The sequence below is a fragment of the Triturus cristatus genome, chromosome 3_1, assembly GCF_964204655.1.
Source record: "Triturus cristatus chromosome 3_1, aTriCri1.1, whole genome shotgun sequence".
In the NCBI taxonomy this organism is placed as follows: domain Eukaryota; kingdom Metazoa; phylum Chordata; class Amphibia; order Caudata; family Salamandridae; genus Triturus; species Triturus cristatus.
In genome coordinates this window covers 522,913,390-522,928,649 of record NC_140583.1, presented here as the reverse complement: position 1 = coordinate 522,928,649, position 15,260 = coordinate 522,913,390, and the positions used below count along the sequence as shown (strand labels likewise).

General features: G+C 41.2%; 1 long non-coding RNA gene across 3 annotated transcripts in view; it reads right to left on the bottom strand.

Annotated features, from left to right (window-relative positions):
* Positions 1-665: 665 nt before the first annotated feature.
* LOC146860532 (uncharacterized) overlaps positions 666-15,260 on the bottom strand; it is a 38,071-nt gene continuing 23,476 nt past the window's right edge. For 2 of the 3 annotated variants that reach the window (XR_014979158.1, XR_014979159.1), the window contains 3 exons: positions 14,074-14,166; positions 13,391-13,477; positions 666-2,645 (listed from right to left, as the gene is read on the bottom strand). This is a non-coding gene — a long non-coding RNA (uncharacterized LOC146860532). Of the gene's footprint in view, positions 2,646-13,311; positions 13,478-14,073; positions 14,167-15,260 lie in introns of all 3 variants that reach the window. The other variant, XR_014979160.1, reaches the window with a different exon arrangement.

Sequence of the window (15,260 nt, the reverse complement as noted above, 5' to 3'; positions counted from 1 at the left end):
AGTCTGGGGCTCATGTGGACGCAGTTTATGCTGGAGTGCACCTATGTAACCTCTATACCACTAGTGTGTAATTGGTCACATTCTCTACATCCTCAGAAGCAGACGTAAACCATACACAAGGTAGTCAAGCTCATCTGGTTTATGCCTATGCATCTTTACTTTCAGTCTAACAAGACAAAGGTCTTTTCTTGTTTTTTTTCTCTTCATATTCAAGTGACTCATCATTAAGGATAGTGTTGTACCTTTCACACTTGATCGTACATGGCCAAGGTGACAAAGGTGGATCAGATGAGACCTTAATACTCTTTATAGCAACAATTTGGATTCCATGTGTTGTTATTTTAAGAACAAACATTTAACGTATCACAACATTGTAACAGGCTACCAGCTCCCTTCGTCAGCCAGGCTGCTCCAGCGTAGGACCCATCCATATTCAAAATGCCCTTATTTTTTCCAGTTTCTGTGAGCAATACACACGAAACTACAGGGCAGCCCACAGCTGCAGTCAGCTGCTAGCTAATCTGGAAAGGCCACTAAAGGACTGTTGTAGTCAACTTTGCAAAGTAAGCTTGAAAATACATATTTATAAAACTGTTCAATTAAACCCAACTTTGGCAAGCTTTTGTATTTAAGGTAACTATTAAGTTGACACTTCACACAACTTTGATAGCTACCTCCACATGGAAGTACTATTTTATTATACTTAATAAAGTATTTCCTATAATAGCCAATGTGAATACCAATCTACAATAGGCAAACATAAATTATTACATCTTTCACTACCATGGAATGTTAATCATATTTTATCCTTGTGCTGATTATTTAGAAATAAGGTACCTTAAGTCAGACCATAGGGATGACTTATAGGTATTTAAAATGTAGGTGACGGCTTGGCAAGTGAGTTTACTTCCAAGTCAAATGTGCAATATGGTGTCAACTGTTTTGACAGTCTGCAAGGCATGCTTGGATGTAGGTTTTCACATGTCACCTCAATGGTGTACGCTTAAGTGCATTAACCCCACTGGTGACATTTTAAGTTACCTTTCAGTTAAGTTAAAATTGGCAGTTACAAGTGATACCAATAATGGAATCTCTTTCTATTCCCAGCTACACTCTATTTTAGGCCTAGCAACAAATCTCTACTTGTCATTTCAGGGATGTCACAACCAGTGATGAAGCCCATCAAAAACATCTAATTGACAGACAGTAGGTACTGTAAATACCATTCAGTAGCGGCTTACAGGTGCATTTAATATGGCAATCTATGTTAAGGCAATTGTACCCACTGGTACAAACATTCATGTGTCAGATAACAAATGGTGGCCACTGGAGGTAAGCGCCCAGTGTACAGATACATTTCAACAGTGACACTAAGATTGCAAAGCACGATGCTTACCCTACTTAAGACATCTACAAAGTAAAGAACCTGAATTCTGCCGTGGTGATGTTTGTCCCTCTAAAGGCAAACACCTATTTTATATATGTAACAACCACATTTACCATCATGTGAAGAAGTTGTCAATCACTTCCTGGCAGAGGTCAATACCTTCTTCATCTCCACTATCATCTTCATGGTGCAAATCTATGTCCCCCTGCCCATCCTTATAGTAGTCCTCATCTGGGATCAAAGAACTGTTCCTCCACAGGAAAATGTTTGCAGCACACAACATAAATTTGTATTTTGGCACACCTTGTCTGGAGAGTAGAGAAGGGCTCCACCAGTCGTATATAGGCAACATAATCTGACTTTCAGCAGCTCAAAAGCCAGCTCCACAACCCTTCTGGTTCTTAGATGGGCCTCATTCAAATAGACTTCCCCTGGTGTTGTTGGTTTCCTCGAAGGTGTTAGCAATCACGTTCTGGTAAGATATGCTGAGTCTCCTGCAAAACATGTAGGAATACATAATCCTATTTTATCCAGAGTGTACAGAAAAGACAAGTGTGGTGTGGTTTTTGTTGTGCTTTTTATCTTCATCACTTACCAAAAACCAGGCCCTCATTATTTCAATTGTTCCAACTGTTGTGGTATGCTGCTATTGCATAGTACAAACAAATCATGGCTGGATCCAGGCAATTCATGCACATACACTAGTGATGTACATGTACGGAATGCAAACTACCTGCATATTGATGGAAGGGAAGTTTGTTTGATTTCTGAAAACCTGTTCTCTGTCATGGGGTGGTACCAAAGGAAAATGTGTCCCACATGTGGCACCAAGAACGTGTAGTATGCCTACCAGTGGAAAGAATTCCCCCTTTATAGTATTTATAGTATTTATGGTACCCACATTAGTTAGAAATTTGATGTAATTTGTGTGACTAAGCATCAAACTGGTGAACCTTTGGAGCACACATGAAAAACTTGAATGGGTCATTCCTCCACAAACCCCAACTGTGTACTAGAATGAACAAGTGGTTGCAAAATGCAGAACTGCAATTTTTTTCCAGTGAAGGGCAGATGTTTGCAGTGCAGTTGTGGTTGTGTGGCTCCAGTTCAGGTGTTAGTTGATGGGCCAAGTTCAAAATTGTTTGCCTTGCAAACTGATATTTTTGGATGACATGTCTCCTGCAGGTCAGTCAGGTCTGGGGAATAGTGGAAGACCAACATCTGCCATCTTCGCCCTCTTGCTTGACCAGCTTGTCCCCTACATAAGAGAATTGAAAAACATTATAGATATATTGTTTAAGATTTGTATTGTGCTTATAAATAGATCTTTCACATTTCTTTGTTTTTTTATATACATTTTAAATATTGTGGTATATTAAAATTATTATTATTTTTTTAATTTATCATCAGAGGTTTAAAATACATCATACACTGTGCATAACCAACAAATAGCATCGGTGGACGATGCTGAGGCCTAACATAATATCTCTGATGGCTGGTTCTAATAGGATGTGTCATATATGTAAACGCCAACATTTTCCAAACATCGCTATCGAATCCATTATGCGTGATACCTAAAATGGCTGGTGCCTAAGTTCTCCGTCATACAAGACAGAAAAACTCCGACATCTGGGACAGCCCTTCATCCAGGCAATACACTGCCATTGGTGCACAATTTGTGAATGACTTTGAAACATTCAATGTTTGACGTATGCATCAGCTGATGTGTGCGTATGTCACTGTGACGTACATGCATTGCAGAGATCCGATTACTTGCCTCCTAACTTTTTGTCTGTGCACTCCTCCTTAAACATAACTACTCTGCAACCTCTGCATCCAAAACTGTCTGAGTCTTCTGGAGACAAGGCACCCAACTTTACATCAGGTGAGCTGGAAATAGTTACAGAGTAGGCCCTGTCACATTACAGCCAGCTGTATGGATCTGGAGATACTCAGGTATGGAACCCACATTTGCTTTGAAAAATTGTATTCTACCAACAATACTTACATACAGAGAGGTATTTCAACATGGGTAACAAGGCTCAAATATTTTTCTTCATCATCTTCAAAAAATATATTTAAATACAATACAATCTAGAACACCATATGCTGCCTCTATAGATGTTGGGTGTGCACATTAGATGAAATGATGGTTAAAATATTAATTACCTACACTTTTTTAAGGGAAGTTAGCAGGCCTCTTACCATTGATCTGGAGTCTCCTAATATATGTAAAAAGAGCTTATTTGCATAATAGTTCATGTGCTAGGGCTTTCAATTAACATAAAACCTGGGAATATGAACACTGCTTTAAATATTGTTTTTTAAATTTTTTTAATTACTAACATACAAGAGCAGATAATGCATTAGTTTTGGCCTTATGCTTTTAAAAAGGTAGGACTTTAGTTAGCAAACGTTATGATGTGGACATATAAATTATTAATTTTGCTTTTACCTTTGCTATTTTGTGCTATGTCCAGGTCAGTCCCCACCAAAATAAACAAATCTGTCGCACATCACTTGAAAGATGCGGACCCTGGGGGTCTACAAGCACCGTAGCCTGCATTGTTACAAGCTATGGAAAGATCTGCGATGCTGGACCTGAATAACAACAGGGGTCCGGCTGGGGAAGTTCTCCCAGTTGCGGATCCCTTATCCCCTTAATGGCCTGTTTCTTGGCAGTGGCTTACCATCTTTTGAAGAACTACATTTATACACATTATGATATTGTACAATAATATCGTCCACAACAGAAAATAAAAGCAGCCCAACAGATGAGCAAGGAACTAATTGAAATTCGGAAAAGAAGCATGCACAATACCATTCTCGTAAGGTTCTCTGTCACTGCTATTTCGCGTATGGATTTTTCATTGCTATGAGCCAAAAACCTCCCCAACCTAAAATATATTTGTATTCTTTATCTGCGTTTTTACAGTAATAAAGAACCATGTGCTTTTCTTTCTAATCCTTTAATACATTAGCTGTGCCCATAGTTCTGTTTGCTTTCTGTCACTTTACTCCTTGGACTCAATTACAAATTTATGATGTAATACTCACATCTAAGTCTCTCAGTTGTTCTGTGATGTCACTGGCCCGAAAGCATGGAAAGCAAATTAGAAGATTGATCCGTGAAATATAAAGTTGACAATTAATAGATTGCAGCCCTGAAGGGGTGCCCAGTGCTCAATCGACCCAGGGACCTACGCAGATCCTTGCCCATACCCTGCAACTCTTGAGCAAGGGAGGCTGTGGGCAGTACAGGTGGGACCTCCTGTTTCCTGTATGGCCAATTGCAGGATGGGAGCCAGGAAATAATGAATGCATGCTTTCCACTCCCGATGTTGCACTGGCCGGGGCTATTTAGGGCAGGCCATGACTTGTACTCCCCTTTTCGAGAAACCATTGCAACATTGAGACTAGAATAAGGGATGGTGTGTTCTCCTCAGCACACGACTGTGCGATTGACAAGGCGCATGCCTTTGAGCTGTGGCCCCATTGGCCTCCGCTTGTCCTGCTGCTCCGCTTGGAAGAATCTCAGCGGCTTTTCTCTCCCGCCAGCTCCCTTTATTTCTGGCTCAGAGCCCACACTCCTGAAGCTCCTCTTTTCAGCAAGTACTTGTCATTCCCCATCATGATTCTTTGGAGTTAAGCAGGTCAACTACGTCAACTCTTCTATGTCCCAACCAGCCCCTACTTGTCCATTTTGCTAATTCAGGACATTATTAGGTCAAGCCTAGACAGCGCCCTCCCTTCTCTCCTTCTGACAATTTTACTTAGTGAGTATTTAGTTTGGCCATCACACTGTGTAGCGTGTGATGGCCCCTGTTTACAGAGACGTGCATCTGTTAACAGTTATCCTTCTCATAACTGCAGTTTGACTACCATTCCGACCTAAAGAAGCTCTGTGGCTTTGTTTCTCTTTCAGCGTGCATCTGTTAGAAATTATCCTTATCTTAACTGTGCCTTTGTTTATGTTTTGACGTGCATCTGTTATGAATTACCCTGAGGGTAACTGCAGTATGACTTTTATTCTAACAGTCAAACTTAACAAGCATTGGCATAGCCAATAGGTCTCGCTTTTGGGACCTTATAAGTATTTAGTTATGCAGCACAATATCCTTGGTGCAAGAACATCAACTGTTGCATGGCTAAACACTTATAAGGTTCCAAAACCAAGACCTATTGGCTATGCCAATGCTTGTTAATGTTCTCTCCACCTCTGAATTTGGCTATTAAGTAAGCATCCTTTATTAATGTTCTCTCCACCTCTGAATTTGGCTATTTCTCCTTTTGGAGTCACACCTATCATATTTTTTTTGAGAGGTAAGTAGCAGTACGGATGGTCTCACTTAACTGTGACCCTCAAGGTGTGGGAGGATGGGCAGAGAGGGAGGGGGTGGATTTTACTCAGGAAGATTTGAAGGGTTACTGGATTAGGGAAAAGTGGATTAAAGGGGGGAGTAACAGAAAAAAGCAATCAGAGATGTATTTCACTTAAGACATCTCCTAATGTATAAGTATGGCTCATGCGTGTTCGATTAATGCTTTGGCATTAAATTACATTAAGTTGCTTACCTGGGGGGCATGGCCGGACCAGCAACTACAATGGCCGCTTGGAGCTGAAGCTCTGTGGAAGCCCCGCACACATCAGCTATAAAGTGGCGCTAACCGCTTCATCACCCACAAAAGGTATCGATCCAGATGTCAGAACACCCTGTGCAGCCTCTGAGCCTTCCGCTGATCATCTACATGGCCGCCTGATCGAGTAATCAACTTATAAACCCCAAGGTGATTGGGAGACAAGATGGCAGCAAGGATGTGACGCCGATGCTCTCCAAAGATCCAGCCAGTGCATCGTGGTGGTGAATGTGACCCTCCAGGACAGCAGTGGCATCTGAAAGTAAGCGGCGTCTCCCCCCCTCCTTAACCCCGGGGCTCGCCGACAGGCTGAAAAGCACCTCCACGGCACAGGAATTGGGAACTTTGCCCACTTGTGACGCAGGTACGCTGTAGTGGTATCCTACCAAGAGAAGCGGGCTCAACGAGGACAGTGACTTTTATACTCAGCGCGGCCCCTCATAGAGAACGACTTGTGTGGCTGATCCTGTGGAAGCGCCGCCATGCAGAACAACGGGCGCGGGGCAGAGCAGGGGCTTGAAAAGGAATAACAAAAGTGCTGAGTCCAGGAGGCCCATTGCTGGTCGCCGCGACTCCCCTGCCACAACTATCTCCATGCCGGTGACCCAGATGGCATATAGACTGTGGGGGCAGTAATCTAACCGAGGAGGAAAGCGCAACTCAGGCTGCCGGGCGGTGCCGTATAGAACAGCCCCACATGAAACAAAGACATCACCAAACAAGTATATGCTGAGAAAGAAAGTACCTGAAAAGTTGAAGCCGGACGAAAGCCTGAGCGAGTCACTGCAGTCATCAAGGCTCTGTTTGGTGTGCGGCGAAAGTGAAAGCAGCGCAAATTAACGGAAGACGCGGAGGAGGGTTCAGAGAGCAAGCGAGAGGAAAGGCAGATGGCACCTGATCGGGCGCTGAAAGCGGGCGGTTGAGCGCATGCACGCTCACGTGAACGCAAGCGCTAGGCCAGCCAAAGCGTGGGGTAGCACTTTGAAAACACACCTACTAAATGTCTCACAGAGCAGCGCATGCGCTGGCTCAGGCGAGACCTAAAAATGATGCCACGGAGCATTTTATTTTACTAATATTAAACATTGCGTGTTATTAATTAAATAACACGGTAGAGCGTTTTTAGTTTCCATTTCTGTTGAAGTTGGGGTTTGTTTTCCGTTTTGCCAGCAGACATGGGCAGAGATGCTGGAGTCATGTAAGGTGTGGCTGGAAGTAAATAGCAGTGCATATGCACTTGTTTCGACACCAGCTTTTTAGAGCTAACGATGGTGAGCACTGGCAGGAGCCAGGCCAATTAAAGCTGGTGTTATTAAAAAATACGTTGACTCTTCCCTCACTTCAACAAAATGAAAAAGAACAAATAAATTGCCCCATAGTTGTGGAAGAAATAACTCAAGCCATTAGGTTTTTAAAAAAGGGTAAAGCGGCAGGCCCGGACTCCATTCCGAATGAGATATACAGTCTATTAAAAGAAGAACTGACACCTATTCTTTCTCAACTATTCAACTCTTGCTTTTTAAAGGGTAATACCCCCCCCCCGCGCCATGGGAAGAGGCGACTATCACAATCCTGTTAAAACCAAACAAAAACCCACGAATATGCGAGTCATATAGGCCTATCTCCCTCCTAAATTGTGATCATAAGATCTACACACAGATTATCACCAAACGCCTAGATAAAGTGATGGGTTCGATCATACACCCAGATCAAAAGGGCTTCATGAAAGGGAGACAGCTCAGTGAATTAGTACAGGACCTTATAGGAGCTATAGATATGGCCCAAACATACAAGACCTCTTTGGCAGCAATGACTTTTGACGCTGCCAAAGCTTTCGATCGGGTCAATTGGACATTTTTGTTCAAAGTGATACAACGTTTTGATCTGGGTGAAACATGTATGACAGCAATCAAAGCCATCTATAAAAACCCCTCAGCAAAAATTTGGGTGAATGGGAAATTAACTAGATCCATACAGATTGGAAGAGGGACTAGACAAGGCTGCCCTTTTTCCCCGTTACTTTTTAATATGTATATGGAACAACTGGCATATAAGCTGAGAACTAGCCAGAATATTATTCCATTTAGATGTAATGGATGGGAGAAAAAAATCGGTTTATATGCGGATGACCTTATCATCTTTTCAGGTGACCTAGAGACATCATACACAGGAATTTGGTCTAAATTAGAAAATTTTGGTAGGGTTTCAGGATATTTACTTAATCAACAAAAGACAGAATTAATGAAATGGAACACACATTTCAAAAGTATCTACACAAAAAAAGAAATAAGGTATCTGGGGATACAGATAGCTCAAAATATTGATAAAATTGCACAGATAAACAAAAAAAGTAAGCTCCCAATTACAAACTTGGGGAGCGGTGCCTATCTCCTTTCTGGGCAAATCTAATTTATTAAAAATGTCAATCCTTCCTCAATATACATTCCTATTTAATACCATTCCCTTAGAGTTCCCAAGAGCCTGGTTTAGGAAGGTACAAGGGCTTTTTTCAAGCCTCATATGGGGAAATAAAAGCCCGAGAATAGCCCTGAAAAAACTGAGAAAAAAAAAGAATATAGAGGTATTGCAACCCCTGATTAATACCTATATTTGTGTGCGTTCCAGTTAAAAAATTTCCGACAATTGATGATTGAAAGTTCTATGTTCTCGCCTCTCTATAAGGCGCTTACGTTTGACCTTTCCCAAAAAGCTGGATGTTTCCTTCTAAAATGTGGTCATCCAAAATTTTTCAAAAAAGTTACATTGAAGATTCTGCTACATGCAGTAAAGCTTTGGTCCCAGGTGAGCCGCCTTTTAAAAATTCCTTATTATAATGATATTACACCAGTTTGGGACTCTCCGGGGGCGCCCTTGTGTCTGGAGGATGCTCTTGCAACACCTTTGAGGAGATGTGGAATTAATACCTGGGGTCAACTTTTATTTGAGGTGGAACTTATATCCTGGTCCCATATATCTGTAATCTGTGAAGATCAAGTATCAAAGTTTAAATACTATCAACTGTTAAGCTGGACAAAATCTTCTAGAAAAGATTTGGAAGGAAATTCGAACTTGGTTTTAAAGATATCCTCTCGACAAACACAAGTAAAAGAAGTGGCAGAATGGTACTGGCTACTTGCCCAAAATGGGGAAGAGGAGCAGGTCTCATTCATGGAGACATGGAGGAAAGACCTACCGGATGAAGATCTCGAAAATATAGGGCAAGTATCTATGTCTTCTTTATGGTCTTGTATAAATGCTGCCCCCTTACAAAAGAATCATCTCTTCACAGTCCATAAAGCTTATTGGACTCCTCAGAGATTATCGAAAATGGGAAGCCGTGAAATCAAGAAATGCCCTAAGTGTGGAAAAGATAGGCAAACGAGGTCCATATGTTCTGGAGCTGCCCGGTAATACACGTCTTTTGGAATAATGTGGGTAAGACCATATCAGATATTATGGATTCAGATATAAAATTAACAACTATGTCGGTAATTTTTGGGCTATTCCCAAGGGAAGCAGTTGGAGGGGTATTAACAAAAAGTCACCAAGCTTTATTTTTTACTTTGATTCTACTAGCTCGAAGGGAGCTTTGTATTAAATGGATTCTGTCCTGCACTCCCACGAAGGAAGAATGGATTCATTCCATTCAGAGGGTATCCTCCTTAGATCAAGCTGGTAAAAGTACAAAAAAAACAAAATATTGGGAAATCTGAGATAAATGGGTGGAGACAGGAGTTAGCTATATATAAAGTTCCTTTTTTTTTACTTTATTGTAATTTTATTGTATTTTCATGATATCTGTTCTTGGTTTTGATCTTTGGGTCCAATGATTAAAAATATGCCCCACAAAAAACCCTAGGGGGGAAAAACTTTTTTCTCCCTGAGGAGGGAATTGTGGCTCTGCCAAACTCTCAAGACAAAGGTTGAGGCTCATATGAGTATTTGAAGGTTCGGATCTGGAGTTATAAGGCATCCTTTCCTCCCCTCGGGGCATGACCAGACCGGTAAAAACTTGCCTTTAAATGTTCTAAAAATGGGTCAGAGAAACCTCTCTATGAGTTGGAGCATATTTTGGTTAAATGAGGACAATAAAAAAAAAATAAAAAAAATAAGTTAGAGCATTTTTGTTTCTTTTTCTGTTGAAGTCGTCGGGGTTTGTTTTCCGTTTTGCCAGCGGACATGGGCAGAGATGCTGGAGTCATGTAAGGTGAGGCTGGAAGTAAATCGCAGTGCATATGCACTTGGTTCGGCAGCAGCTTTGTAGAGCTAACAATGGAGATCACTGGCAGGACCCGGCCCAATTAAACCTGTGTCTGTTGTGTGATTAATACAACGATACCAAACAGTCAAACTGAAAAATAATATTAGAAAACCATGGAGCATTTTATTTCATTAATATTAAGCATTGCGTGTTATTAAAAAATACGGTAGATGATTTTATTTTCCTTTTCTGTTCACGTTGTCGGTGTTGGTTTTCCGTTTTGCCAGCGAACATGGGCAGAGATGCTGGAGTCATGTAAGGTGTGGCTGGAAGTAAATCGCGGTGCATATCCAGTTGTTTCGGCACCAGCTTTTTTGAGCTAACAATGGAGATCACTGGCAGGACCCGGCCCAATTAAACCTGTGTCTGTTGTGTGATTAATACAACGATACCAAACAGTCAAACTTAAAAATAATATTAAAAAACCACAGAGCATTTTATTTCACTAAAATTAAGCATTGCGTGTTATTAAAAAATACGGTAGATCATTTATTTTTTCCTTTTCTGTTCACGTTGTCGGGGTTTGTTTTCCGTTTTGCTACCACTGCTCTTTAATACTTTCACTGCTCTTTAATACTTTTTATATACTAATCTCCAATATACAGCGAGACCTATTGGCACTTCCAATGCTTGTTATGTTTGTTGCAGCATCACTCACTTCTCCCCTTCTTTGGAATCTCCCTTCCTGGCTCGGGCTGGCTGTTTTCTAACCTCTTAGAGCTAGCTGTTCTCTGGAAATTGTTTTTGGGGCCATTTATGTCGAACAGGAGGGACATCTGACCTGGAAAAGGAACAAGGATCTTCTAAATGGAGGAGAGGAAAGGGTCTTGGGGAATTGGTCTGTTCAGTGTGTTGATTCTGAAAGTGTTTGAGTATGCTTGCAATTTACTGTTATTTGGTCTATGCTATTATCAATTTTTTTCTGATTGTGTTAGCCCATTTCAGCAGTGCCCCATAACTGCTCTTAGTTGTATTGTCTTTTGTTTGGCCAAAGTCAAATTGCAAGATGGCTGTAGTTAGCAGTATGGGCAAGAGAAAGGAAAGGTTCGAACCCTGATCTCCCAACTCCACAAACCTGACCTAGCTAAACTGGAAGTTTGAGGAGGGTCATCAGGTCCATCAGTTGATTTGGATTCCGAGCCTGAGGGACAGGATGTTGAGCACACAAGTGATATAGCATACTCCCACAAACAGCTTTTCCTCCTGTTAAAAAGAGGCCCAGTTAACAGGTGGCCAAGGACCAAAGTGGCTGCACTGAGTGCAGGGCCTATCTGAAGCAAATTATTCAGATTTTCCCTTTGCCAGATGCAAGGAACATATCCGAGCCTTCAGGGGTCGTTCCTTTTGCAAAGAATCTAAACACCGTATCCATTCACTAAGTACCCCTCAACCCCACACCAACACTTAGGCTAAAGATAGTGGGTCGAATGAAGTCCTCTGAACATGGGGGAGAACAGACAAACTTTCAGAGATCTTGTTCTGGGTTCAAAGAACAAGGCTTCAGATCATATAACTATGTACAGGAACTCATTTCAGATGCAATCACTGTGATGACCAACGGATTTGAAGTTGGAATTTGCCACCTCCACATGTTCCCCCAGTTGTGGCAAGTGATAAGCACACTCCTAACTCAACTTCATGGGTCTTGGTTTCTGCAGCGCAGTTACATATACAGTTAGCCAGGAGGGGCACTGATAAGCCTACCACTAGTTCATCAGCGACCTTCCGAAAGGCACCATATGAAAATATACTCTTCACCATTGCAGACTTGTAAATATCTGTGGCTGCCATTTCATCTGACCAGAAAGGGGAGAAAGTGGACAAAAGGGTAAAATGGGTGAGAATGGAGCAGCATCTGTGCACAAAGCCTCTCACCGGCTACAGATAAAGTTACGAAACATGAAAATTCTATGGAAAAAGGTGGTGCTGTCGCTCTTTAGAGATAGGTGGTCAGGAAACAATCATTTCTAAATGCTGAAAGCTCACTGCGCATGTGCCAGATGATGTAAAAGTGAAGATTTGGAAAGGGGATTTTGTTGAGGATTCTTTTTACTGATCACTGCAAAAACGAGGGAGTTTGTGACAAAAGAGAAAGAATATATATTATATAATATATCATATTTCACGTGACTGTGTCCATCATGATTAAAGGGGTAATGCATTGCTAGATTACTATTGTGATTTCAGGTGGACTAAGGTTGAAAGACCTGGCATCAGATGGGATCAGCATGAGGTGAATGTGCTGTTGGAGATGGTCAATAATAAGAACGCTTTCAAACAGCCTTTTCATCAGCAACACTATAGTGGGGATAATAGAGGGTCTTGATAGGCTTCCAATAGAAAAGTGTGTACACATTCCACTAGATCATGTAAATTCAAATGTGTGTTCCTTTTGTGGCCTGGCATCATGCCTCCAAGCAAATAAGTATACAGCCCCTCAAGACAGCGTTGGCGCTACATCTGCACCATCACTATCGGTATTACAGAAGGATGCACACAAGCATCTACAGCTCCCTCTTTAATAGTACAGTTCCCTAGAGTACAGAAAGAGGGCTCACATGCCCATTGTTCGCTTAGAGCATTGTGTGTGTCTTATAGGGACCTGACTGTCTTTGCTTGAAACATAATGTTTTGTTTAAAGCCAGACATGTTCCTGGAATTCTCAGTAATGAAGCTGATGCCTTGTCTCACTCCAACATTCAGATGTTTGGACTTTCCATCCGCATGCAGCAGTGAAGATGACAGAAGATATGTGGAGAATTTGTGTCCCTCCTTACATTAATTAGTGGTGGCTTCTCTTTCTAAACACAACCGTGTGGCATATGAAAAGAGCTTCCAAATTCTAGGTCTTTTTTGAAGTGAGCTAATGTGAAGGTTACATCCTACCTTCTTCCTTGGGACTTATTGTGTCCAGACCCCAAAGCCTTCCAGTGCATTTCAAATGCCCAAACTAGCAATGCTCAAACTCTCGCAAGATTTAACGAGAAAGAGAGTGCCCATTTTAATAAGGCACACCTATAAATACCTCATCTTGACTTTCCTGCTTGCTTGGCTTCGTTGATAGCTCTCACAGACACCGTTTGGAGCCACTGAGGATCACTTACATTGGCCTCCACCTGAGAGTTCTTCTTGACCCAGCCTGGAATCCTCGCCCTCGTCTCCTGGAATCCATCCTTCATCTTGCAGAGAAACTGAAAAAGAAAAAAAGAGATTTTCAAAGAGACATTAATAAAAAGGCTAGAACAATTGATATATATTTGCTCATGCATACCATTGTGACTTTTGGTGTAGGTTGAGGCACTTGTGTAAAACTTTAGAGCACTTTGTTCCACTGGAACCCAAGCATAATACATCTAATAAAATCACTACGAAGGGAGACTTAACATTTTCTTGCGAACAATTGGTTTAACCCTCTTTCGAAAGAGACAATGCAAATACTGTACAGAGTTACTTGAGAGAGACACTCCTTTAGAGTTAAAGAGCAGCTGTAAATTGATAATATCATCATATCCATATTCTTGGTCTCATCCAAGCCAGAACGAATCAGAAACTCAGGCACATCAGCAAGGAGACTCTTGTGTTCCCTGAAGTAATCAAAGATCAAAAGCAGGTCAGGCTTCATCCAATAAATGATATATTAGCAAACAGTGATTGTAAGAGCCGTTAATGTTCATTGGATAATTCTGCATTTATTATTTCATATAGTTACTAGAGCAAGACGGCTGGTTTGACTGGCATGACTCTTCACACTCCTCCCCTTCGCTTAGCCTCTTTGCCTGCCACTTACCTATTTCCTGGCTTCCAGGACTCTGTCTTGCCAGCTCCCTTGATACTCCCACTTCGACCTTACCGCAAAGAACGACCTGCAACAGTCTTGCACCTAGATGACAAAAAGAACAAGAAGAAAAGGAGAGACGCATTAACAGTATTGATTTTAGTACGTGCTGAGCTCAGTTGCAACATCGTGGTGCAAATAAACATATCAAGTATTTATTTTTAACTTGTACATACTGTTGGCAGGGCTCTTACCCCTGGGATTTGCCACTGCAGCAGTGTCTCCTCCTTTAAACCGATAGTAGGTATAGGGAGGATTATGGAACTAGTTCCAACGGCCCATTGCATTCATCTGGGATTCAGGTAGGTTGTTTATGACAGAAGGCTAAGCCACACACCTAACATTCCTTTCAGGCAGCGTCATGACCAATCACAACCAAATATTCATGTGCGATCTAACACATGCCATATCAGGGGACCTCGATGATGCAAATAACCAGTCTGAGTTAATGTAGCAGTTGCAACTAGATCTGAATAGGCTAAAAGGAGAAAATGCAACATTTAATGAAGAGTTGCAATGATAGAGACACATTTCACACAATGGAGGGATACTTCACCCAAGGATAGTCGCACAGTTTTGTATACACAAAGGTAACCCCCAGTTGCTTTAAGGCCTAAGAGGAGGGGGAAAGAAATCAATGCAAAGGAGAACAACCTCTTAACTGGCCTATCTATTTTTTACAGTGGTAATCACTCTAACTAGACATTTCCCTTTAGCACAAAATCTCACTGTACACATTTCTTTTCTTTTTTCTTTTGTTTATTTATCAAAAATATTTTTTTCTTTTCTATCTTATTATATACTTTCTTTTAATTAAATGTAATTTAAATAGATTCACAAAGGCATTTACAGATACAACAAAATCATGATGTCATGTCAATTTGCAAGAGACCATTGTTAGCTTCTCTTAGTTTGGAAGAAAATTATAGTATCCCCCAAAGAAAATATAACACCATCAACCTTCCAATCTCACCTTTCATTCTACTCATACATACCATGAATCATACCAACACAAACAAAAGGTCACAATAAAAAACTTCTGAATTTATTTTCTTTTTGTCATAAATGACTTTTTTGATTTAAAAAAAGAAAAATACCTCCCCTCTTTAGGTACTCTGGGGACAGCATATACCAATCAA